We start from the raw sequence: 24,016 nt of genomic DNA on the forward strand, positions 1-24,016 counted from the left end.
GTCATGGGTGATGTGACAGTGGCTGGACGAGTCACTTTTGTGAGAAACCCTCACATAAGCAAATGGTGCTCATAGGGTTTATGCTGCACTAGAAGTAAAGAGGAGCCAATTATTGGTGATCGACCTTTAATTGGATGTTCAGCACTGTGTGCATCTGCTTTCTGCTTCTATATCTCATATGCTAAACAAGACGGTAAAATGTTACTTGCATTATAGAGCTGGAATGAACACCTACCATCATGTTGTAGCTCAGGCTTCACTATACAAGAATGTTACAGATATTACTACGAGTTCCTTTCAGTGATGAGTTTTTCAGGAGCACTCTTTAAGGAAATGTATGTTTATTGTGCTGGAGGGATTGTAAAGGCCTTGCTATCAGTCCTAATATTTTGAGCCCAGCAACCATGACATTGCACACGAATCAGTTGAAACCGGGCCAGTGTCAACTCCGCCATCCGTCCTACACTGGGGGATAGATGTCAGAGTCGATAAGGGAAGACGTCACTCCCCCACCCCTCCCCCCTCCAAGTCAACCTTGAATCCGCAGTATCTTTCTTGCCAGAGCACATAAATCTGCCCTCAGCAAAATAACTATTTTTTTCGTCACTGCTCTTTTACCGAGGAATGTTCCTTCACGCTGAGCTGTATAAACAATGTTATCAACAGCATAATTTCACCCTTGACCTTTTGGTACTACATTTATTTAAAATAACGTGGACTGGACTATCAGTATGTTGTTGCTCTATAGCGGCTAATACTGCCCTCAGTTACAACAGCAGTTTACCAACCTTAGGGGCATCCACTGTAGTGTGAGGTTCGTGTCTGTACAAACCAGGACAGACCGGCAGTGGCACGCGCCCTCAGCCGCGGCGCGCGGGGAGTTTCCCGGGGCTGCCATTTTGTGAGCACAGCTGCGCGCGGGCCCATTGGCGATGGGAGGTTCTTCAAAGGCTGGTGGCGGGCGCTTCTGAAGATGCACAATGGCGAACAGGACAAACTCGTCTGATTACTACTGGACTTTTGAATACTACTGGGATTACGTGGAGCCGGCATCGGTGGATGGAAAGAAGCTGGCGGCAAATAAACGTATGTATTTCCAAAGCGGCTTGTTGTTCTCTTCTGGGTGATATAACATCACGCATACATATTTCCTGTTATAGTTATTTTCTGTACTCAGGATGTTTAGTCTTTCGTGAGTTATTATGTCCAATAAATTATAGCAGGATCTGTATACAGAGTTATATCCAGGACTAAAATTTATACCACGGGTCGCAGTTTTGAATACTCATATTTAACATTAGTGTTCCTTTAATAAACTATTTTTAGTTAAGATTATTTGTTTAAAAGTCTAAGCTCTACAGATATCCACAAGTAGTACTATGAATTTGCCTAGTACTGTAGAGTTAAGTTACACTGGCAATTAAAAAAGGCATGGCAATGACGTGACTTTATTACTTAAGTACTATATATATATATATATTGTTTTATGTTACATTGATGTACTATATATATATATATATATATATATATATATATATATATATATATATATATATATATATATATATATTACACCAATGTAACATAAAACAATATTGTTTTCGACAGTTTCCTAGTATGAAACAACAAGAAACATAGTGGCAGATTTATCAATATTTCACACCGCGCAGCAAAACACCTTGCTGCGTTGTACTGTGTGAAAGGGCAGGAATGCGCAGTATTTTACATCATATGGCGCACTCCTGTCCTTTCCTTGGGCTGGCACACATTGTGCTACTTAGCACCAAAGCAGGCAACCTTGCGTCGTGGTGTAAGGGTAGCTGCGTTACATACAGAATAGTTTTTGTGCAGAAAGGGGCTCCTTCCAGCACAAAAACAATCTTCTGAGTCATTTTCCTCTTTTAATGTGTGCTTTAAAATGCAGCACACATAGAAAGAGGAAAAAAGGAGGAAGAAGAAAGTTATTTCTCCTTGTTACGCCTCACCTGGGCAGACGAAGCATTTTGATGCATGCCCAGGTCTCCCAGTAATGGTACATCTGGCAATGCACCAAAATCAGTGGGTGAATGTGTGGGAACACCCATGCTCCACCCATAGAAACGCCTCCCTTGGGCACAGTAACGCAACACAGAGATTCACGCTGTTGTATTGCGTTACTCTAGATTTATCTGGCCACAAAGTGCCTCGCAAAGTGGCCTTGTGCGGCTTGATAAATCTGAATTCGTAGTTGTTTCGCCCTTGTGTCCCCTTGCGTGGCGCAAGGGCGGCACAACTCATCGATAAATCTGCCTCATGATGTCCTCCTGTGTTACAAGGCACTAAGAGGTAGCAAATAGCTGATTGATGGATAACACAAGGATTTTATTTATATTTATAACCCACAACTCCTCAATGAAAATCGCCGAAAAAGGAATTTTTTAGCATAACAAATCTTTTTAAAAACTCACTTCTGCCTAAAACGAATGTCAGGACAGCCTAGTTCATGTTTATTTTCAATTGCTCTTCAATAGAAGTTTTTATTAACTTTTCTTACTCGAAAAAGAGATTTTGAATGACAGTTCAAAATGTGGATAAATAGACATTTGTAGCAAACACTGTAAAATCGATTACCTCTGGGTCGCTTCCTGGCGGAAAATATCCTGGCACAAAAGGCAGTCAGAACTACGGTGATGGAACTCAAGTGCTGTTCAGTTGACAAGGCAGGCTATGAAAGATAACTTGAACAACCTACAGGGCCTACAACCTCTGCTCTAGGAGCAAGACAGCCCATGTTTCTACGGCATGTTGGAATCTGCATTGACTGCCTGTCGCTTCTAGGATCAGAAGTAAAACTCTGACTTCAACCCACACGATTGCCCCAGAGATCAGGGTCATTCACAAATTGATAGTTCACGCTCATTAGCCATTGGTTGATTGCTACCTCCATTCATGAAAGGTGAAGTTTCACCAGTCCACTGGCATATGGATATTTTGTCTGTTTTTCCCTGTCTTGTGCAGGTGGGAGAGGCACACCCAAAGCCAATATTTATATACTCACCACCTGGACTGTTGTTCTTGGCCCATTGCTGGTGTTCAGTCAGACTTGTCAGTGCCCACGCATGATCTATTTGGGAAGGTTATATCTATTCATCTATCCATACTTTCACTCATTTATTCATTCATCTTATCCCAGCCATCCACTCGTTCACTTCATCCTTCTATACACTCAGCCATTCATCCAATCATGTACTCATTCACACATCCGTCCATTTATGTTTGCACTCATCCATTTACTAACTCAGCCATTCATTCACTCATCCATCCATCCAACAACTGACTCAACACATTGACCCATATGCACATATGAATGGTCAATCAGTGAATATGTAGCTTCACATCATTCAAAGATTCATACCTTTTGGCTTCGTTGGTACTTATTGGCAGTAGTGTTAAACATTGGATGCTAATTAAAGCATTTTCAATATTATATACAACAAAGTTATTGTTGTTACTTTATCGTATGTCACAACCATTGACAAAGCCAATAGTCCTGGCTTGTTTTAGGTGTAATGACAGTTGTTATATTGTACCTGGACACTGACAAAAAGACGCAGCAAAATACCAGTCGGGTAGCAAACTATGCTAAACACATATTTTTAGCTTGCATCTTTAAACCATGCCCTTTGAGAGACCCCGAGTTTTTTTTTAATTCCACTTACAGCCCTGGATAAAAACCGATTGCTAACATACGGATTTAAACAGTGCATCGAATATCAATTTGGGTTTCTGTTTTTTCCCTCATCAATTACTCTTGGTGAGGTAGAATTATGGAGTGATAAGACTGTGAAATAACTATAAAGAGTCTCCTTTACGTTACACCAAAGGCCAACGAATGGCGGTGCAGCTGCCGAGTTAAGATTTTTTTTTCCCCTCTGAGGGTGAAGGCAAAAATGGAGAGCCCGATAGGGACCCGTCTCAGCCTTGTTTTCAAAACTGCCGGTACTGAGCACTGACAGGACCCAGCCCACTTAAAGCTCTGAGTATATCTTTGTTATATGCATGAGACTTGAGTCTTGAGTTGATGAACCCATAGGAACTATTATATTATAGCCTTCTAGCCTGCTGTAGCGGACTGTACTGGCCATTAAAAAGGCCCGCCACAGCTGTTAAAGTCCTGAGCCGAAGGCAGCGCCTTTAACAAGCAGCAGGCTTTTAATGGCTCCTATAGCCCAGCTATGGCGGGCGTAAGCCTAATGGAACATTCCACCACTAAAGGCAGGCCCGGACTGGCCGTAGCGGGCACCGGGCAATCCCGCGGTGCGCCGCACTGGTGGGGGCCGGTTTTGGGCCCCTGTGGGCCGTTTTTGCAGCATAGCTGCAAAATCGTCCCTGTAACAAAATCGGCAGAAAACCAGCCCTGGCAAAGAGCTCGGCGGCACCCCCAACACCCCCTCAGGGGAGGGGGGTTGTCCGAGCACTTTGCCAGGGCCGGTTTTAGTTCCCAGTCAGGCCCTGACTAGAGGGCAGAATGTTCTAACAAACAAAACAAAGGCCTCGCAGAGACATCTTGGTGACATTGGAAATGGAGTGTCCCTTTAGAAATATCTCCCAACAACCAGACTCACAAGCCATTCATTAGACATGCACTAGATTATGTACCTCTTTTGGAGGTGAATTGGTAGGCTTAATTATTGAATTAACAACAGTAGAATCTTATTTTGCCAGAGAGATTGCACATCTATTTTTAGCTGATTTTGAGAATAGATTTCTTCTGTAACACAGTACTACTTACCATCAGATCAACCCGATGTGATGTTCATGCATAAATGACATTTTTGTCGTCCGGCATGTCATAACTGAAACTCTAAGAAGTTTCATGGTCTGGCTGAATGAACGGATTCCACATTTACCTTCACTTACCATTGTAGCCACATGAAGGTTAATTATTTGTACTTGATGATATGACACAGATCATATAATTTATACCATCCTGTTCCTCAAATCTGCATTGGGAAATTCCTTAGAACTATTTGAAAGACAGCATCATCAGGCTCTATAGGATAATCTCTGTTTTTAGGATCAGGCATAATTGTAAGAATAGAACAGGCTTCTTCAATGAGGCTAATGATCTTACTAGAAAATATACAGATAGAGGCTATCCAAATGTTTAGTGAGAAAGCCAGTGAAACAGACATGGTATTGCCCTTGTGACACTTTACAGGAACCAAGAGATTAGACAAGTTCTAATGATCACTGATATGTGTCTCTAGAATCAATCCTGTAAGCAATAAGATACAGAAAATAATAAAATATAACTGGCATATTCTTTCGAACGCAAGCACTGAGCTTTCTTTCATTTGCTTTAAACACAATAAAAGATAAAAGATTATGTGGTTAGGGCTTACTCAGAACGTAACCCAAACGATTCCATCTGTAGCCAGTAAGGCCTGAACTCTGTCCCTGTCGGGCTGGTAAATGCCAAGCCTGAAAGGTCACACCATATAGTAAAGTGTCTGAGTTTGGGGAATACTGACACACACACACTTTTTTTTAAATTGGAACACGATTAACGTAATTTATGCTAATAAGTGTCCTTGTTCCAAGCTGTATATGGGGCACAACACAGATCATTAAACTAAGGATCTGCCAGCACAAGATAAATATCAGATGTGGGCCACACACAGCTCCCCAGAAGGAACATTATAGAACTCATGAACAACCAGAATATGTCCTGCAATGGCAGGCTACTGAAATGATAAAACAAGATTCCAGAGAAGGCAACTAGAAACAACTGTTTACTGACAGACTTCAGACGTATGAACATGCTACAAACTACAGTGGTTGCAATTAATGACATCTGTGGGCTAAAACGTGTAGCTATACACTCCTGAGCAAATGGTCTATGATGAAGCTTATTTTTCGAAGAACACCCAGCTCGCAACAGCTGACCCCCACATTTTCATCATTCACAGTGTAGGCATGAAATGATGCATTGATAGGAGTTCTAACAATAAGGCATATCTATGAATATTAATTTTGTGACTTTCCTGGTGAAGGATTTACTGTTTATAAATGCATAATCCAGATAGACAGTTTTTTAATGGAGCTGGTTGCTTGTATTAGTTTGATACACCCTAGATATCAAGTGAAGGAGATTATTTAGACAGCAAGTTACACACACTGTCATTAAATAAATCTTGTAGCGAAATGTGCGAACTGCGGATATAAGTTTTTTGACTGTAGTAACTAACACAACCCTTGTGTTTCGAGTGTCATATGCTTACAGATGGATTAGCATCCGCCGTCATTTTCTTTAAATTTTTTTGACACCCGAAACCCAGATAGTTTAAAATGACTTCCAAGGCCGTGTCTATACTTTTTGAGTTGGCATTCAAGTCATACTGCATGTTGGCCATTTTACCAGTACATGCATCCTTATTGATGGGCTATTCCCTTGCACTCTGGGTGACAGAATTATGGACAGGGGCTGATTTTTCCTTCGCTGCACGTTGAAGTACATTACGGCTTATGGTAAGGTCTTTTACATTAAATGTCTAGGTAAGTGATATACTGCACACCATCTAAATTGCTCTAGGCATGAGTAATGTCCTCCTGTGTGTAGACTTTGTCCGTGCCCTGCCCCACTAGCACAAATATATGAATCCAAGAAGTATGGAGTGCAGTTACGAGCCTTTACCAGTCGCACAGCAACATCTTTCAGTACTCAATCAGGTGTTTGTTAAGCACAACTACTCACCCGTAAGGGTCTCAAGGCGCTGGGGGATGGAGGGGGTGGGGGTGCAGGTTCCAGTCCATCAAGGAGGGGGTATGTCGAAGAGCCAGGTTTAGGGGTTTCTTGCGAAGATGGAGAGCGATGTTGTCTGTCTGAGGTGGAGCGGAAGGTCGTTCCAGGCTCTGGCCGCGAGGTAGGAGAAGGAGCGGGCTCCCTATCTGGTCTTTCTGGTGCAGGGGACCATGGCGTAGGAGAACTGGGCTGATCATAGGGTCCTTTGGGGTGCATGGAATTTGAGTCGGCTGTTCAGGTATGCTGTTACGGTGTTGTGGAGGGCCATGTGAGCGTGGGTTAGCATCTTGAAGGTGACTTAGTTTCGACGGGGAGCCAGTGGAGTGTGCGCAGGTGCTGGGAGATGTGGCAGTGTCTTGGCAGGTTGAGGACCAGTCTTGTGGTGGCGTTTTGGATGTTCTGTAGCTTGCGGTGAGGTTTTTGTTTATTCCAGCGTAGAGTGTGTTGCCGTAGTCGAGTCTGCTGGTGACCAGGGCGTGAGTGACGGTCTTTCTGTGCTCAAGGGGGATTCATTTGAAGGTCTTACGTAGGAGGCAGTAGGTATGGAAGCAGGAGGACGGGACAGAGTTGATCTGGCGGTCCATTTTGAGCTCTGATTCCAGTATGATTCCCAGGTTGCTTGCGTGGTATGTGGGGGTGGGTGGGCATCCGAGGGCAGGGGGCCACCAGGTGTCATTCCAGATGTCGGGGTTTGGGCCCATGATGAGTACTTCCGTTTTGTTGGTGTTAAGTTGTAGGCAGCTGTTTTTCATCCATTTGGTGATGGCTTCCATGCCTTCTCGAAAGTTGTGTCTGGCGGTGTTGGGTTCGTTGGATAGGGAGAGGATGAGTTGGGTGTCGTCTGCGTAGGACACAACGTTGAGTCCGTAGTTTCTGACAATATGGGCGAGCGGAGCCATGCAGACGTTTAAAAGCGTAGGGTTGAGGGAGGACCCCTGGGGGATTCCACAGGTGGTTGTTGTAGGGTCCGAAAGGAAAGGGAGGAGTCTGACCCGCTGCGTTCTGCCAGAGAGGAAGGAGCAGATCCAGTTGAGGGCCTTGTCTTGGATCCCTGCGTCATGGAGTCTGCGTATTAGGGTGCGGTGAGAGACTGTGTTGAATGCCGCAGAGAGGTCTAGGAGGATGAGGGCTGCTGTTTCTCGTTTGTCTAGTAGGGTGCGGATGTCATCTGTTGTGGTGAGGAGGGCAGTTTCCATACTGTGTTTTTGTCTGAAGCCGGATTGGGAGGAGTCGAGGATGTTGTGCTCTTCGATGAATGTGGTGAGTTGGCTGTTTATGGCTTTCTTGATGACTTTCGCTGGGAACGGGAGCAGGGAGATGGGTCTGTAGTTTTTGAGGTCGGTGGGGTCCGCTAAGGGTTTCTTCAGGAGGGGGTTGATCTCGGCGTGTTTCCAGTCGTCGGGGAACGCGGTGGTTGCCAGGGAGTCGTTGATGGTGTGGCATGGGTGCGATGGTGTCAGCGGCTCTGTTGAAAATGTGGTGGGGACCCCGGAGTGGATTGACTTCATCGTCTTCTGAGTGTTTTCGGTGGTGAGGGCTGTCCAGTTGTCAATCGTTGGCTTTAGGGTGTCAGGGTGTTTGGTGAGGGTTCAGTGTGTTGGTTGTTTTTGTCGAAGTTGTCGTAGATGCTCTTGATTTTGTGGTGCAAAAAGGTGCTGAGTTTGTCGCAGAGGTCTTGTGAGGGAAGGATGTCGGCGGACTTACTGGTGGGTTGGGCGAGCTCCTTGATGATGTTGAAAAGTTCTTTGCTGTTGTGTGCATGAGTGGAGATTCTGTCTTCAATCGCTCTTTTTCTCATTTCTCTGATGAGTTGGTGGTGGGTGTTTGTGGCGGCTCTGAAGTTGTTGTGGGCTTCTGTGGATTTGGTGTTCCTCCAGGCCGTTTCGAGGTGGCGACAAGTGTGTCTGGATTCTCGAAGTTCGGTGGTAAACCATCTAGCTTTTTTGGCCTGGCTGTTGTAGTTTTTCTTGAGGGGGGCTATGGTGTTGGCGCTGGCGGAGATCCATCTGTGCAGGGTTCGGGCTGCAGTTTTGGGGTTGTCGTTTTCAGCGATGGTTGGGTGGAGTTGCTGAGTGATGGGGCTAGCTGGTCATCGGTGATTCTGGTCCAGTTTCTTCATGGGAGCAGGTGCTGGTGTCTGTGGATGGTGGGTGTTCTGAAGGTGAAGTGGACGCATCAATGGTCAGTCCATGGGCGTTCGGTGGTGTGGCTGAAGGTGATGGAGTTTCCTGTTGTGAAGAGGGGATCGAGGGTGTGTCCTGCTGAGTGCGTGGGTTCGGTCACGATCTAGCAAAGTCCAATGTTGTGGTGGTTGTCCAGGAGGGATGTGGTGCTGGGGTCCAGTTGGTTGTCGAGGTGGAAGTTGAGGTCTCCCAGTAGGGTGTAGTTGGTGAACGCAATGACATGTGGGGACTCAAGACTCCATTCTTGATTTGATAATCCATTTTAATCCATTTTACTCCATATTTTGTCACATATTTATTCTTAACTTTCTCCATCCACATGCAAGGCCTCATGCTTTCCCATATCTTTTAAGTACTAAAGATCTGCCCATCCAGGCCTTTTTCTATAGCACATAGGAATGCTTCGCTCATCCTTGACAGTCTTGTTCTCATAGACCCAATGCATTTCGGGTTCAACAGCCCTTCGTTAGGGGTAACTACAAAAGGAAAAATCACCATTTGTTATTTTACTACATTAGACATGCAACACATACTATACTTCTCTCATTCCATTATGCAGAAAATCCCCTCCATGCATTTTAAAATTAACTCTTAATTCACCAACACTTGTCACCCTTGGCCCACGACAAAATAATATTGCCCTGAAACTGTCCCAAATATGTCCCCCCCATCCCTTGCACATCTATCTGCATCCACCATCCAATAAATCATAAATAAATAAAATCACCCGTTTGCCTATTTGCACTCACATTACCAATACCCACCAGGGCACATTCCTCCCAGGTGCCGCCCAAATCTTCTAAAATGTCTAGGAAGGCAATGCAGGGCACTGGTCTGCCTATTATTCTAGAAAGAGTATCAGTAACATCAAAGCAAACACATGGAGAATGAAGGGATCCTGCTGATATGCCACAATTTCTTGAGAGTAAAGTAGGTAATGTGTAAGTAGTTTTATTGTGTGATTTATAAAAAGGAAGGGATGACAATCTCACCCAGTCAGGGAAGCCAGCTCGCTGCTTCAGATCCTTCTTTTCTGCCACCCAGTCCCAGGCTGGCCTTGGTGAGTCAAAGAAGATAGAGCATGAGTTGTGAATGACTTGAGTCTAGCTGGGAAGATGAGCATATATCTAATATTCATTTCTTGCATTTTGTGCTTGACAGCATTGAAGGATTTCCTTTGGTTTTGAACCACACAGCTGTAGTTGGAGAAAACTAGGTTCAGGGAGGGCTGATATAACAGGCTTTCGAAGACCTTTGACCCTTCCAAGGATTGCTTCTCTGAAGTTTAGGTCTCTGATGATGAGGGGGTAAAAAGGGCATCGGTTGGAGGCTATTGAACCATGGCCCTATCTGCCCTTCCCAGGATAAAGCTAGTAGTGAGATTGACAGGTGGCATCCACAAAGTAATCCAGGTTTCGAGAAATGTTATATGGGTGGCCCCTTCGGTGTCCTAAGGGAAACTCACAAATCCGAGGTTGTGCCCCCTTTCTCTGGCTTCATCTTCTCCTGTGCATTTTTTAGCATCTTTGAGTCCAGGGTGAGGTGCTACACTACAGTCTTGAGTTCAGAGGGTGTATCTTCTAGTTTGCCGATGCGTCTCTCCACTTTAGAGACCATGTCCAGTGCGTTGGACAGAGCCTGTTGGAGTAGTGTGTGACATATATCCCCACCTCGCATATCTTAGTTTTGAGAACTGTGCATAACTCCTGGGCTGTCGGCAATATGGTGTAGGTGAAGGATGTATCTAGAGTCGACAGTCCAGAAAATGCTTCTTGTGGTGGGCTGCGGGGCCCCCATAGCAGGAGTAGTGTACTTATCTGTTAAGTCCTGTCATGAAGACTTCAACCCAGATAGTAAAATTACACAGGTCTTTATTTAATGATAGGAATAACACCAAGATATAGGTCAGGTAGAGATCTTCCAGGAACTGACATAGTCACAACCATTCTTGTTCCCCTGTATTCTCCCATGACCACAGTGTTCTGTGGTGACATATACCACCACAATAAAAGAATGACAAACCACAGCATTGTCCATTTTGGTTTGTACAATTGAAGGGGCGGCACAGTCTATTCCCATGTTGTGAGGCTACTAGACGTTAGTCCAGTTATCCCATTGACTTAGTCAATGGCCTGCCCCGCCCCTCCAAATCCCCCCAAAGCTTGAGGGTGCATGTTCCCTCAGTCAGTTGGCATCTTAAAAAGGGCAGGAGCAGTTTATAGATACGGCAAATGTAGTTTCATGAAGGTCAAAAGAGCTCTCACACTGAAGTAGAACCTATAAGACTAGCGGTGGAGCTTTGAACTGTCAAAGTTAGTTTCACAGGGAGTAAAAGCTTTGATGTGCAGACAGGATTGAATCAATGTGGGACACCTTACTCACTCTATTCGTAAAGTAGATAGATTTGCCATAACTATTGAGCAGAGTCTTTACCCGGAAATGCAAAAAACAGAGCTCAACACTGTGTTTCAGGGTTGGGAGTGAAAGAACCAGGCTGCACCAGCTGGTCCAGATGCTTTTGAGAGTCTATACAGATAGGAATCAGGCACCGGGGACCACTCTGGAGGAGTTTGGTGTCAGGAGTATTATTCCCCAGTGTCCAGTTCTGTTAGGTCATCTGGGGTGACTGTCCTCTCCCACCGAGTCAGTGGCTGGGCTGCAGACACGAGCAGCCGGGCAGAGCACCACTATGCGTTTGGAAAGAGCTGCACTGGATCACATGGCCTCTGCCAGGTCAGTGGATCTTTGGTTTAGGCCCATGGGGAGAAAGAATGGTGAGAGGGCACAGCTCCTTCAGGGGCAGCCTCGGCTGTCAACAGCCTCCCCAGATGTCCACACCACCCACAGACCTCACATCATCACTGAGGGGCTCCCGATGGTGATCAATAGCTCTGTCCAGTTTGTTGGGGGCCGACAGTGCAAAGGCAGCAAGTCCGGCGGCATTCCCTGGGGCACCTACTAAAGGAAGTGCCACCCTCACCAGTCCTGCAGGCATCGGAAAGATCAGTCAAGGAGTAATAGTGGGGATTGATGTCTCAGCTCTGCCAGGCTATGCTCACATGCCATGCCACGCAAAGATCTCAATCTTTTTAATCCATTCTGTGCGTTGGATGCTCGGGAGCCGTCGGACGCAACAGTGCTCATGTGCATCGGACAGCTCCCACGTTTCCGAGCACATGGCACAGGAAATCCCTCTGGTGCCCACACCACAGGGATTTCCTTTATGCCCTCACCCCGAAGAATATTGCCACAGTCTTCCTGCCACCTGATCTGCCTCCCGGGGAGGGAGGGGGGGGGGGGGCAGAAAGATCACTAGGCACCAAGGATTGTGTTTTTTTATATATAGGGGGGGGGGGGGGGCTGCTCAGAATAGGCATGCAAATGCCCTCACCCCCTTAAAAAAAATTGCCCTGGAGGTAGATAAGGGCAATAGACGTTACAGAAATGTGAGGAAAATTTGTTTTTTAAACAAAGTTGAGGTTTGCAAGGGATTCTGGAAAACAGAACCTGGTGAGAGTCACTCATGTCACCCTATTCTGGATTCCGCTAGGTGCCTAGTTTACAAATTTTTTACAGGCTTTCTAGGCTGCCCAGAATAGGCATGCCAATGCCCTCACCACCCCCTAAACAAATTAGCCACAGTCTTTTTGTCCCCCAGGAGGCAGATGGGGACGTTAGCTTTTACAGAAATGTGAGGAAAATTTGTTTTTTAAACAAAGTTTGAGGTTTACAAGGGATTATGGAAAAAAGAACCTGGTGAGAGTTACTCAAGTCACCCCATTCTAGATTCCCCTGGGTGCCTAGTCTAAAAATGTTTGCTAGTTTTCCTTTGGTGCCAGCAGAGCTAGAGTCCAAAATCCACAGCTAGACACATTGCGAAACAAGGGTCCATTTTCACTGAAAAAGTTATGTGTCCATGTTGCGTTTTGGGCTGTTTCCTGTAGCAGGCACTAGGCCTACCCACACAAGTGAGGTACAGTTTTTATTGGGAGACTTGTGGGAATGCTGGGGAGTGGAAGTGTGTGACTCCACGCAAATTCCAGAACTCTCCATCCCAGAAATGTGAGGAAAATGTTGTTTTTCTAAAAAAAAGTTTGAGGTTTGCAAGGGATTCTGGGTATCAGAACATGGTGAGAGCCACATAAGTCACTCCAGCCTGGATCCCCCTGGATGTCTAGTTTACATTTTTTTATAGGTTTGCTAGGTTTCCTTCCATGCCGGCAGAGTTAGGGCAGAGACATCTTAAGGATCTTGGGGGCCTTGGGCCAAATGTAATTTGGGGGCCCCTGTTTGGAACAGCTTTGGATTTATGATCCAATTTCAGCTCTTTTATGTCCTTTTAGGCTAGGTCACTGACAGTGCACAAGCACACTGGTCCAAATTCTAAATGTGCTTATGTTTAATGTTCAGGGATAGTGACGTGCATTTTCAATATTGTAACACAGCAGCAGCTTACTAATATTACTGAAAATAATATCTGTGCACCCCTCCAATTTGTCACATGTGAGGTCCTGTTTTAATCTAAAAGTAACTTTTTATGGATGTTGCATTAAACATAAACACAACATTTCTCTGCAAAAGGTATATAATCTCACACATCACCTATATTAAAACATAAATTAGGCAACACATAATAGTAGAACAAGTGTTATTACCAATGGACTTTCTTTGCATTTCTGCCATCCAAATGTATATACAATGTGTAAAAAAGAAGTCATTTTGAAAAATGTCCTCTAATTCATATGCCTGCGAGGGGACCCACAATTTCCGAGATCTGCAAATAACCACTGCCCCAGATAATCCCAGCAATTATCGCCCGATCTCCCTGCTACCCTGGGTGAGCAAAATCTTGGAGAAACATGTCAATAAGGTCCTGACAGAGATCCTCGAGATCAACCACCTACTCGATCCCTCCCAGATGGGTTTCTGTCCCATGCACGGGACCAAAACCGTTCTGGTTGCAGTAACGGAGGAAGCCAGGAGGATCTTGGATCGGGGAGGATCGGTGGCAATCCTCCTCCTCGATCCAAGTGCTGCCTTCGACACTGTGAACCACAAAATTCTCCTGCTCCTACTCATCAGCTTAGGAGTCTCAGGGACAGTAATTGCCTGGCTTGAATCCTTTCTGGATGTTCGTTCATTCCAGGTTTTTGAGGGTGACATCTCCTCCCCCAGCAAGCCCCTTGGATGTGGGGTGCCGCAGGGCTCTTCTTTGAGCACTACACTATTCAATATATACATGAGTCCACTAACTGAGATAATCCGTTCGTTCGGGATCAAAATCATCACATATGCCGACGACACTCAGCTAGTGGTGGCCCTCAATCAGTCAGATACACACAAAGCACAGGACAACCTTAGGGGTTGTCTAGAAGAAGTCAGCAATTGGATGACCTCCTCATGTCTTAATTTAAATGGAGACAAAACGGAGCTAATGCTCCTAGGCAACCCCCCTGCTTCTACGATCAACTCACTCTGGCCTGCCTGCCTTGGCTCCCCCCCCACACCCTAAGATACTATAAAGAGCCTTGGCATTTGGCTGGACAACTCACTCAGCTTCAATTGCCAGGAAGCTAAACTATCAGCCATTTGCTTCGGGCTTCTCAGGCTACTTCGGAAGATCCTTCCCCTCCTGCCCTTTCGGGCAAGCCAGATCATAGTCCAAGGTTTAATTCTGTCCCGTCTTGATTTTGGTAACACCCTTTACCTAGGAGCCCCCCAAACCACCCTAAGGAAGCTTCAGATTATACAAAACTGTGCTGCTTGAACATTGCTTCAGATCCCCCGTCGCCTTCCAGTCAAGCCCGGTCTAAAAAGCCTTCATTGGCTTCCAGTCAGGGAGATAATCGACTTCAAGACCCTCTGTATCTCCCACCGAGTATTCTGGAAAATGGGGGCTGCCATCAATCACTCCCTAATTATCCCCTACCACCCAACCAAACAGATCCGATCAGCACTCTCCTTCCTCGCCACAGTCCCTAGGATTAGGAGATCCAGATGCGGGGGCCGGTCATTTTCATATAACGCAGCCAAACTCTGGAACTCCCTCCCTCCCCATCTGAGATCCGAGCCCAACCTACTCTTGTTCCGCAAACATCTAAAAACCTTCCTTTTTAAGAAACCCGAATAAAATCTCTTTTTAGCAGTCTTACCTGAAAGCATCACTCATTTAGCGCTAGGACGCCTGAGGGCAGCTATCGCGCTTTATAAACTCTCTTTTCATTTAATTTCATTTCTAAACTCTATATTTTGTTCCCATTTTGGAAATATATAGGTTTCCTTGATACCTATTTTTCACACTTTATATTTTACCAAAAGAATTGCTATATACCCGGTACACAATGAAAAAATATTGCAAGACCTAGCTCAGATACTGGCTCTGGGTACCTTGGGTTCTTGGTGAACCTACAAGTCCTATATATCCCTGCAACCAGAAGGGTCCAGCGGACACAACAGTATATTGCCATGCTTAGAAGAAGTTTCAGGTGAAAATGTTGACACAAATGACATTTTTTTTTCAAACTCAATTTCAATCTTTTTTCATTTCAACTGTTAGTTTCTATAGGAAATCCTTGAAGGATCTACACAAATGACCCTTTGCTGAATTCAAAGTGTTGTTTACTTTTCAGAAATGTATAGTTTTCCTGGATCCATTATTGCTTTCACACCCATTTCCACCACTAACTCGGTCCCCTCTAGGGAATCCACAAATCCCGGGTACCTTTAGAATTCTTAGGCTGTTGGAAGACAAGGACGCAAATTTGGCGTGGATACCTTAGGTGGACAAAAAGTTATTGGGGCCTTAGCCCGAACTACCCTAAATAGCCCAAAAAAGGCTAAGCAACAGGAGTAAAGGCCTAGCAGCGAAGGTATTAATAGAGTGCCTGACTGTGGCTTCTTCATCTGTCTGAATGGTGAAGACAGAAGGGCAGTGAATATACAGGCAACCCTTACACCCCCACTCTCCCATCTGCCCACCCCACTAGTCTGTCGAGCTGCGGATTTGCCAGGTAGGAGGAAACAGAACCCAACATCCTGGATTTCAAAGAGCTCTGTCGTATTGCACAGCCACTATATTAGGAGCAGACGGAAGGGGAATCCTTGAGGTACGGTCGTCACCCTTTTCACATCCACAGAGAATTATGCGTCCCCATGGCTGAGCAGCAAGAGGATGCTGATGGATATTAGGGGTGTACCGAAACACTATTAACATGTGTCCACTACGTTGGCCCACCATTCCAGTCCAAGCCCCTAACTTCTAAGTTCACAACTTGCAGCAATATTAATTGGTTGTGAACAATTATAAATTCATTTTCAAATTTGGGAAAGCCCTCATGCATACACGTTTTCTTAATAGATACATATTTGAGCCGGTTTGACTCAACAGAAGTTTTGCCCTTTTTCTAGGGCCACTAATGCTTGACCCTTTTCTGAGCCATTGTGTCAACCATATACATTAGTATTTGGGCAGGAGGACGTGGTATCCTTTTACTCCCCCATGACAAGTTCAACACTGTGTACTTTTACTTGTTATAATGTACTATGGTCAATCCAGGGTTGTGATGTCACTTGAGATTTGCGTGCAATTAGTGTATAAGTAATTGTTGCTGTGATGCTGGTTTATTGCTTATGATCTGCACACTCTTTGAGCCCCTGTGAGGTCTTGTGTGTTACTGCCTTTTCATTGACCTCTGTCCACCCTGGAAAGAAATACGTGGGTATTTCGGTATCCTTACTGTTGGAACTGGGGTCACCGGTTCCCCGGGGGTAGCAAGGCACGAGCGGGTAGGCATCCGAAAGCTTACGTGTAAAGTGACCATACAGCACATACATCCACTGAGACAGTAACATGGGCACGCAATGACTGACGCCACTCCAGTGAGTATGTGTAAAAATTAGATAACTTTTATATAGAGCAGAGTCAGGGTAATCAAGAATTCACAGTATTATTAGCTTATTAGCTTTTCTTCAAAATTCATGTGTTTCAGCACTTGGCAATAAATACTTAGATGATTAAATATTAAATATTAGATAATATTAAATATTAGATAACCTCAGGCCTGACCTTAGCCTTGCTCCTTGTCAGCACCTGCAAGAGATTCTTTAAAAAGACATTCAGATAACATTGCATCCCATTCAGGGTAACTTTGGCAACAAAGGCATAAATATCTCCTTAAAAGCTTTCCATCAGTACATTTCAATACTCCTGTCTGGAAAGAAATAACGTTTCCTTACACAGCAGTAACATTTCCTAGCTGGAGGAATAAATAGTGCCTTAAATAAGAGTAAAATATTTCATCAATGGTAGAACATTTCATTCGTGTAGAATAACCTTTTTTTGGGCATAGAACACTTTAGCCCAGCAACAGTACTCTTTTAGGACCTGCCTAAAGCAGGTTTGACCAGCCAATTCAGCTTTTCACTCCTCGGCACTAAATAGGAGGAGCCTATACATTTCATTAAGGCTAAAACCTTCAGATAGCAGAAGTGAAACATTCCATTACTCCGCATTAAACATCCCCTGGAGTAGCTAAAAGTACTTCGGGAACGCTGCATTAGGCAGGAACATCTAACACTTTCGTATGCAGGAGTAAAGCATTTTTGGGGTAAAATCAGGCAACCTCCCATTATGTAAATATAAACATTTCATTTAGCAATACAACAAAATATTTCCTAAATGACTCCATGCGATTCTATTTTCTTAGTGTGCATTTAACATAAACATTTCACTAATCCTGAATAAACATTTCATTCAGCATGTCTAAACATTTCATCATAGATACTCATTCCATTGAAGACCCGGCAATATCTCATTAGGTCGGAATTAAACTTGGCTTATGCAAATAAAGCAGTTCCTTACTTAGGAATAACCCTTTCATCGGTTATAAATACTTATTTTGGTAGGTAAGAGCGACCACTTCACTTCTAGGCCCTACTAAACCAGGCCAAAGTGAACATTTAAGACATTTCATTAACGGACCCCTAGCCAGGGGTTAACTTAGTGCCCAACTGTCCCTAATGGGCTTTCACTTGTCCTGGCCCAACTCCGGGGCCTTTTGTGTGTAAATAGGGCCCTGGCCCCATCTCAGTGCCTGAAAGGGCCAATGAGGGCCAACGGGGCCCAACTACAACTTTTCCCCCGGGGAGGGGCGAACTCGCGGCCTTCTCCGGCCTCCCCTGGGTTTACCTCTCTTCTTCGGCTCCTCTAGGAACCCTTGCGCCGGTTCTGGTGTAGGGAGGGCCCGGGCTTCTTCCGGGGCCCTCCGGCGACGTTCATCGGCTGTTTCTGGACCCAAATGGCGGGGCATGCAGTAAGGCAGCTTCAGCCCAGGCCAATAGCGTTGCGGCAATAGGCGGGGTGCGGCCTGTGAAGATCGCGGCCGAGCCCCCCCGTCACATGATGCGGGAACGAGGCTTCAAGGCCTAATGAAGCCTTTCTCTTCAATGCGGCGGCCCTCTAAGGGCACCGGGGGGCGCTGAGGAGACTCTTTCTTCTTGGGCTGGGCTGCGGCGGTGATCACGGCACACAGCAACGCGGCGGCGGCCCTCTCCAGGCACTGAGGGCCGCCTAAGGGGCAAATGAGGAGGGTCCCGAGGGCTCCCGCGCTGTAGCGGTAGGTCGGGCGGTGCTTCACATATGCAATAGCGGCTTCCAGTTCACCCACAGCACTTGGTCTTCGCAGCGCCTAGTTTGGCAGAGGAGCACTGGGCTGGATTAGCGTTCAGGGACACCCAGTGCTTAGAAGCACGACCAAGGGGCTCTGGAGTCGCAGCAGGTCAGCAAATAGCAGCGTTATTCAGGGGCAATAACAGCAGGCTCCCAGGCTTCTCAATAGCGCTCCTGGCAATCACAGATCCTCAGATGACAGCGCTGGGCGATCAGGGATAGTTAAAGCAATAGCGCTTCTCAGGTACAGCGCTTCGCAGGTGCCCTTCCCATGAATAAGGCAGTTCAGGCAGCACCGGCAGGACAGGTAGTCCAGGGTGCTAGCTGCAGGGAATAGGGCGCTTAGCCAGCTGGCAGCTTATTTTAGTTGGAAGCAGGTCAGCAGATTAGACAGGACAGGCCACACGACAGTGGCAGACCAGCACAGGTGTCCCAGATGGCGTCAGGGAGCGCAGGGGAGGTGACTCAGCACCAATACCTGGTTGATCCTTTAATAGTCCTGTGAGAAGAAAAGTTTCTTCTTGGCGCTTCAGGTTTCGTGTGCCCTTGTAAATACCAGCTTCTTGGTTCCTTGAAGGGGGGTTTGAGTTGATGGCTGATATCAAATCTCCTCAGCCGGTCACCTCAGGTAGGCTCTGGGTTCCCCTCCCGCCGGGCCAGATCAGGGGGTAAGTTCAGGATTCCTCAACACTTGGAAGGCAACACCTAAGTCCTGTCACTCCCAGTATAATAGGTCCCTGACTAGGCCCCACTGTCTAAAACTCCTGCATAGGTTCTCCCCAGGTCTGTGTTCCCTCAATCTGCCAGGAAAGTTTCCCTCCCTTTCCTTAAATAGCGCCAGTTGACAGTTGGCAGTGGCAGTTGGTGTCACCTCACCTGTTCCAGAAGGTTCCAGGAGGTTCCACCATTCTAACTATGGCAGGCTGGTATAGATACATTGTTTGAGGGTTTCAGCCAGCTCCTGGCCACTAGAGTGCGTCCACAAAGACTGTGCTGCAGTAGCAGGGGTCAGCGGCAGCCATGTTAGGGGAAGAGGGCACCTGCACCTTAACATTAGTTTAACATTACACAGGGCATCTCCACCACACAAGGCCTATACCCTTTTATTACAATGGGGGACATCCTAAATTAGAGGAGCAAAAAAGCAAAACATTTCTGGGAAAAGGGTCAAGTCCCACACGTCTCCCCCCCCAGCCAAAAGCCACGGTAGACCGATCATCACCTTGATGGGCTTCCCTGCTTGGGGCGGAAAAAGGTAGACGCAGGCCCACTACTTCAATGGCATCCGCCAGCTCTTCACTAATCAAACCACCCCACTGTTGTTCCCTAGTGGGATGCGGCCAGGACTGTCCTCTCGACAATCCAGAAGCCTCTGGCCCTTGCTTTCTCTCAGAGTGGGGGGCAGTAGCCCCAGGCCCATGGTACCTTTGGACCACTCTCCTTCTCAACCTAGAGTCTAAACCCTTAGGTTGAACTGGTGATAGGGGCGAGTCCTCCCTCTCCCTGCACCCCCTCTCAGAGTTCTGCACCCTCCCAACTGCAGTAGTACCCCTGAGAGTCACCACTGGGGAAACTCTGAGTACAGAGGTCCCTCCCGCCAGGTCAGTCAACCCCTGAACCCGGCCACCCAACCCGGGATCTACACCCTGTGGCTGGACCGATGCCAGAGGAGAGTCCTTCCTCCCTCCGCACCCCCTCCCAGAGTTCCGTACCCTCCCACCCAGAGAGGTACCCCTGGGAGTCACACCGGTAGGGTCCTTAGTTACCGGTACCCCACCCTCCAGGTCAGGCAACTCCTGAACCTGAAACCCCGTGTACAGGTTCTACACCCTGTGACTGGCCTGAACCCCGAACCTCAGGTACGCTGCCACCATTAGGAGTACCTGGCACACATGATTCCAAGGCTTCCAGCTCTAACTCCTTTATCTGAAGCTTGTGCACCAGCTTCCTTTCTTCCATTGCAAGACTCTCCCTCTCCCTCTCGTGCTCTAGCATCTTCGACGACGCACACCCCCAGATACTCTACCCCTGCCCCGGAAAATCTTCCCGGTAGCACATTGTCAGACACAACAATGTTGAGTAGGCCTTGGTCTTCTGGTGTGCCCGCCTCCCTGGGTGGGACCCGGCCCTCCGGTCCCCCATCCTCTTTCCCCTCTGGGTGGGCTCCTACTCATGCCCTCAAAGCGGTACGGAGTTCCTTCTCCCCGGTTCTCCGCCCAACAGGCACCCCCATCCCCTGACAAAACTCCATTATACCAGATGGGGACTCAGATAAATCTGGGAAAAGACACCAGGTCGTGGGTGACAGGATTAGGTCAAACAGGTCTTGATACACTCTACAGGCTAGACAGTGGAGGGGTCAATTAATTAGGCTTGCACACACAATAGGTGTGTAGCCTAATTTCTGTGCACCCTGTCCCACTGGAGGGTGCTGCATGGTCACAGGTCCTGAATCCCACTGCTGGGCACCAATATGTTGGAACTGGGGTCACCGGTTCCCCGGGGGTAGCATGGCACGAGCGGGTAGGCATCCGAAAGCTTACCTGTAAAGTGACCATACAGCACACACATCTACTGAGATAGTAACATGGGCACGCAATGACTGACGCCCCTCCAGTAAATATGTGTAAACATTAGATAACTTTTATATAGAGCAGAGTCAGGGTAATCAAGAATTCACAGTATTAATAGCTTATTAGCTTTTCTTCAAAATTCATGTGTTTCAACACTTGGCAATAAATACTTAGATGATTAAATATTAGATAATATTAAATATTAGATAACCTCAGGCCTGACCTCAGCCGTGCTCCTTGTCAGCACCTGCAAGAGATTCTTTAAAAAGACATTCAGATAACATTGCATCCCATTCAGGGTAACTTTCGCAACAAAGGCATAAATATCTCCTTAAAAGCTTTCCATCAGTACATTTCAATACTCCTGTCTGGAAAGAAATAACGTTTCCTTACACAGCAGTAACATTTCCTAGCTGGAGGAATAAATAGTGCCTTAAATAAGAGTAAAATATTTCATCAATGGTAGAACATTTCATTCGTGTAGAATAACCTTTTCTTGGGCATAGAACACTTTAGCCCAGCAACAGTACTCTTTTAGGACCTGCCTAAAGCAGGTTTGACCAGCCAATTCCCCTTTTTACTCCTCAGCACTAAGTAGGAGCTTATACATTTCATTAAGGCTTAAACCTTCAGTTAGCAGAAGTGAAACATTCCATTACTCCGCATTAACATCCCCTGGAGTAGCTAAAAGTACTTCGGGAACGCTGCATTAGGCTGGAACATTTAACACTTTCCTATGCAGGAGTAAACCATTTTTTGGGGAAAATCAGGCACCCTCCCATTATGTAAATATAAACATTTCATTTAGGAATACTGCAAAACATTTCCTAAATGACTCCATGCGATTCTAATTTTTTTAGAGTGCATTTAACATAAACATTTCATTCAGCATGTCTAAACATTTCATCATAGATACTCATTCCATTAAAGACCCGGCAATATCTCATTAGGCCGGAATGAAACTTGGCTTATGCAAATAAAGCAGTTCCTTACTTAGGAATAACCCTTTCATCGGTTATAAATACTTATTTTGGTAGGTAAGAGCGACCACTTCACTTCTAGGGCCGACTAAACCAGGCCAAAGTGAACATTTAAGACATTTCATTAACGGACCCCTAGCCAGGGGTTAACTCAGCGCCCAACTGTCCCTAATGGGCTTTCACTTATCCTGGCCCAACTCCGGGGCCTTTTGTGTGTAAATAGGGCCCTGGCCCCATCTCAGTGCCTGAAAGGGTCAATGAGGGCCAACGGGGCCCAACTACAACTTTTCACCTGGGGAGGGGCGAACTTGCGGCCTTCACCGGCCTCCCGCCCTCCTCCCTAGGGGTTTACCTCTCTTCTTCGGCTCCTCGAGGAACCCTTGCGCCGGTTCTGGTGTAGGGAGAGCCCGGGCTTCTTCCGGGGCCCTCCGGCGACGTTCATCGGCTGTTTCCGGACCCAAATGGCGGGGCATGCAGTAAGGCCGCTTCAGCCCAGGCCAATAGCGTCGCGGAAATAGGCGGGGGTGCAGCCTGTAAAGATCGTGGCCGAGCGCACCTGTCACGTGAGGCGGGAACGAGGCTTCAAGGCCTCATGCGGGCTTTCTCTTCAATGTGGAGGCCCTCCAAGGGCACCGGGGCCGACGAGGAGACTCTTTCTTCTTGGGCTGGAATGCGGCGGTGATCACGGCACACAGCAACACGGCGGCGGCCCTCTCCAGGCACCGAGGGCCACCTAAGGGGCAAATGACAGTGAGGAGAGTCCCGAGGGCTCCTGCGCTGTAGCGGTAGGTCGGGCGGTGCTTCACATATGCAATAGCGGCTTCCAGGTCACCCACAGCACTTGGTCTTCGCAGCGCCTAGTTGGGCAGAGGAGCGCTGGGCTGGATTAGCGTTCAGGGACACCCAGCGCTTAGAAGCACGACCAAGGGGCTCTGGAGTCGCAGCAGGTCAGCAAATAACAGCGTTATTCAGGGGCAATAACAGCAGGCTCCCAGGCTTCTCAATAGCGCTCCTGATAATCACAGATCCTCAGATGACAGCGCTGGGCAATCAGGGATAGTTAAAGCAATAGCGCTTCTCAGGTACAGCGCTTCGCAGGGGCCCTTCCCATGAGTAAGGCAGTTCAGGCAGCACTGGCAGGACAGGTAGTCCAGGGTGCTAGCGCTAGGGAATTGGGCGCTTAGCCAGCAGGCAGCTTATTTTAGTTCGAAGCAGGTCAGCAGATTAGACAGGACAGGCCACACAACAGTGGCAGACCAGCACAGGTGTCCCAGATGGCATCAGGGAGCGCAGGGGAGGTGACTCAGCACCAATACCTGGTTGATCCCTTAATAGTCCTGTGAGAAGAAAAGTTTCTTCTTGGCGCTTCAGGTTTCGTGCCCCCTTGTAAATACCAGTTTCTTGGTTCCTTGAAGGGGGGTTTGAGTTGACGGCTGATATCAAATCTTCTCAACCGGTCACCTCAGGTGGACTCTGGGTTCCCCTCCCGCCGGGCCAGATCAGGGGGTAAGTTCAGGATTCCTCAACACTTCGAAGGCAACACCTAAGCCCTATCACTCCCAGTATAATAGGTCCCTGACTAGGCCCCACTGTCTAAAACTCCTGCGTAGGTTCTCCCCCAGGTCTGTGTTCCCTCAATCTGCCAGGAAAGTTTCCTTCCCTTTCCTTAAATAGCGCCAGTTGACAGTTGGCAGTGGCAGTTGGTGTCACCTCACCTGTTCCAGAAGGTTCCAGGAGGTTCCACCATTCTAACTATGGCAGGCTGGTATAGATACATTGTTTGAGGGTTTCAGCCAGCTCCTGGCCACTAGAGTGCCTCCACAAAGACC

At 46.9% G+C, this 24,016-nt stretch overlaps 1 long non-coding RNA gene across 1 annotated transcript in view; it reads left to right on the forward strand.

Annotated features, from left to right (window-relative positions):
* The first annotated feature begins 614 nt into the window (after window positions 1-614).
* LOC147696895 (uncharacterized) overlaps window positions 615-24,016 on the forward strand; it is a 46,089-nt gene continuing 22,687 nt past the window's right edge. The window contains exon 1 of the long non-coding RNA XR_015299122.1: window positions 615-1,086. This is a non-coding gene — a long non-coding RNA (uncharacterized LOC147696895). The remainder of the gene's footprint in view (window positions 1,087-24,016) is intronic.

Source organism: Lissotriton vulgaris, chromosome 8 (assembly GCF_964263255.1).
Source record: "Lissotriton vulgaris chromosome 8, aLisVul1.2, whole genome shotgun sequence".
NCBI classification, from domain to species: domain Eukaryota; kingdom Metazoa; phylum Chordata; class Amphibia; order Caudata; family Salamandridae; genus Lissotriton; species Lissotriton vulgaris.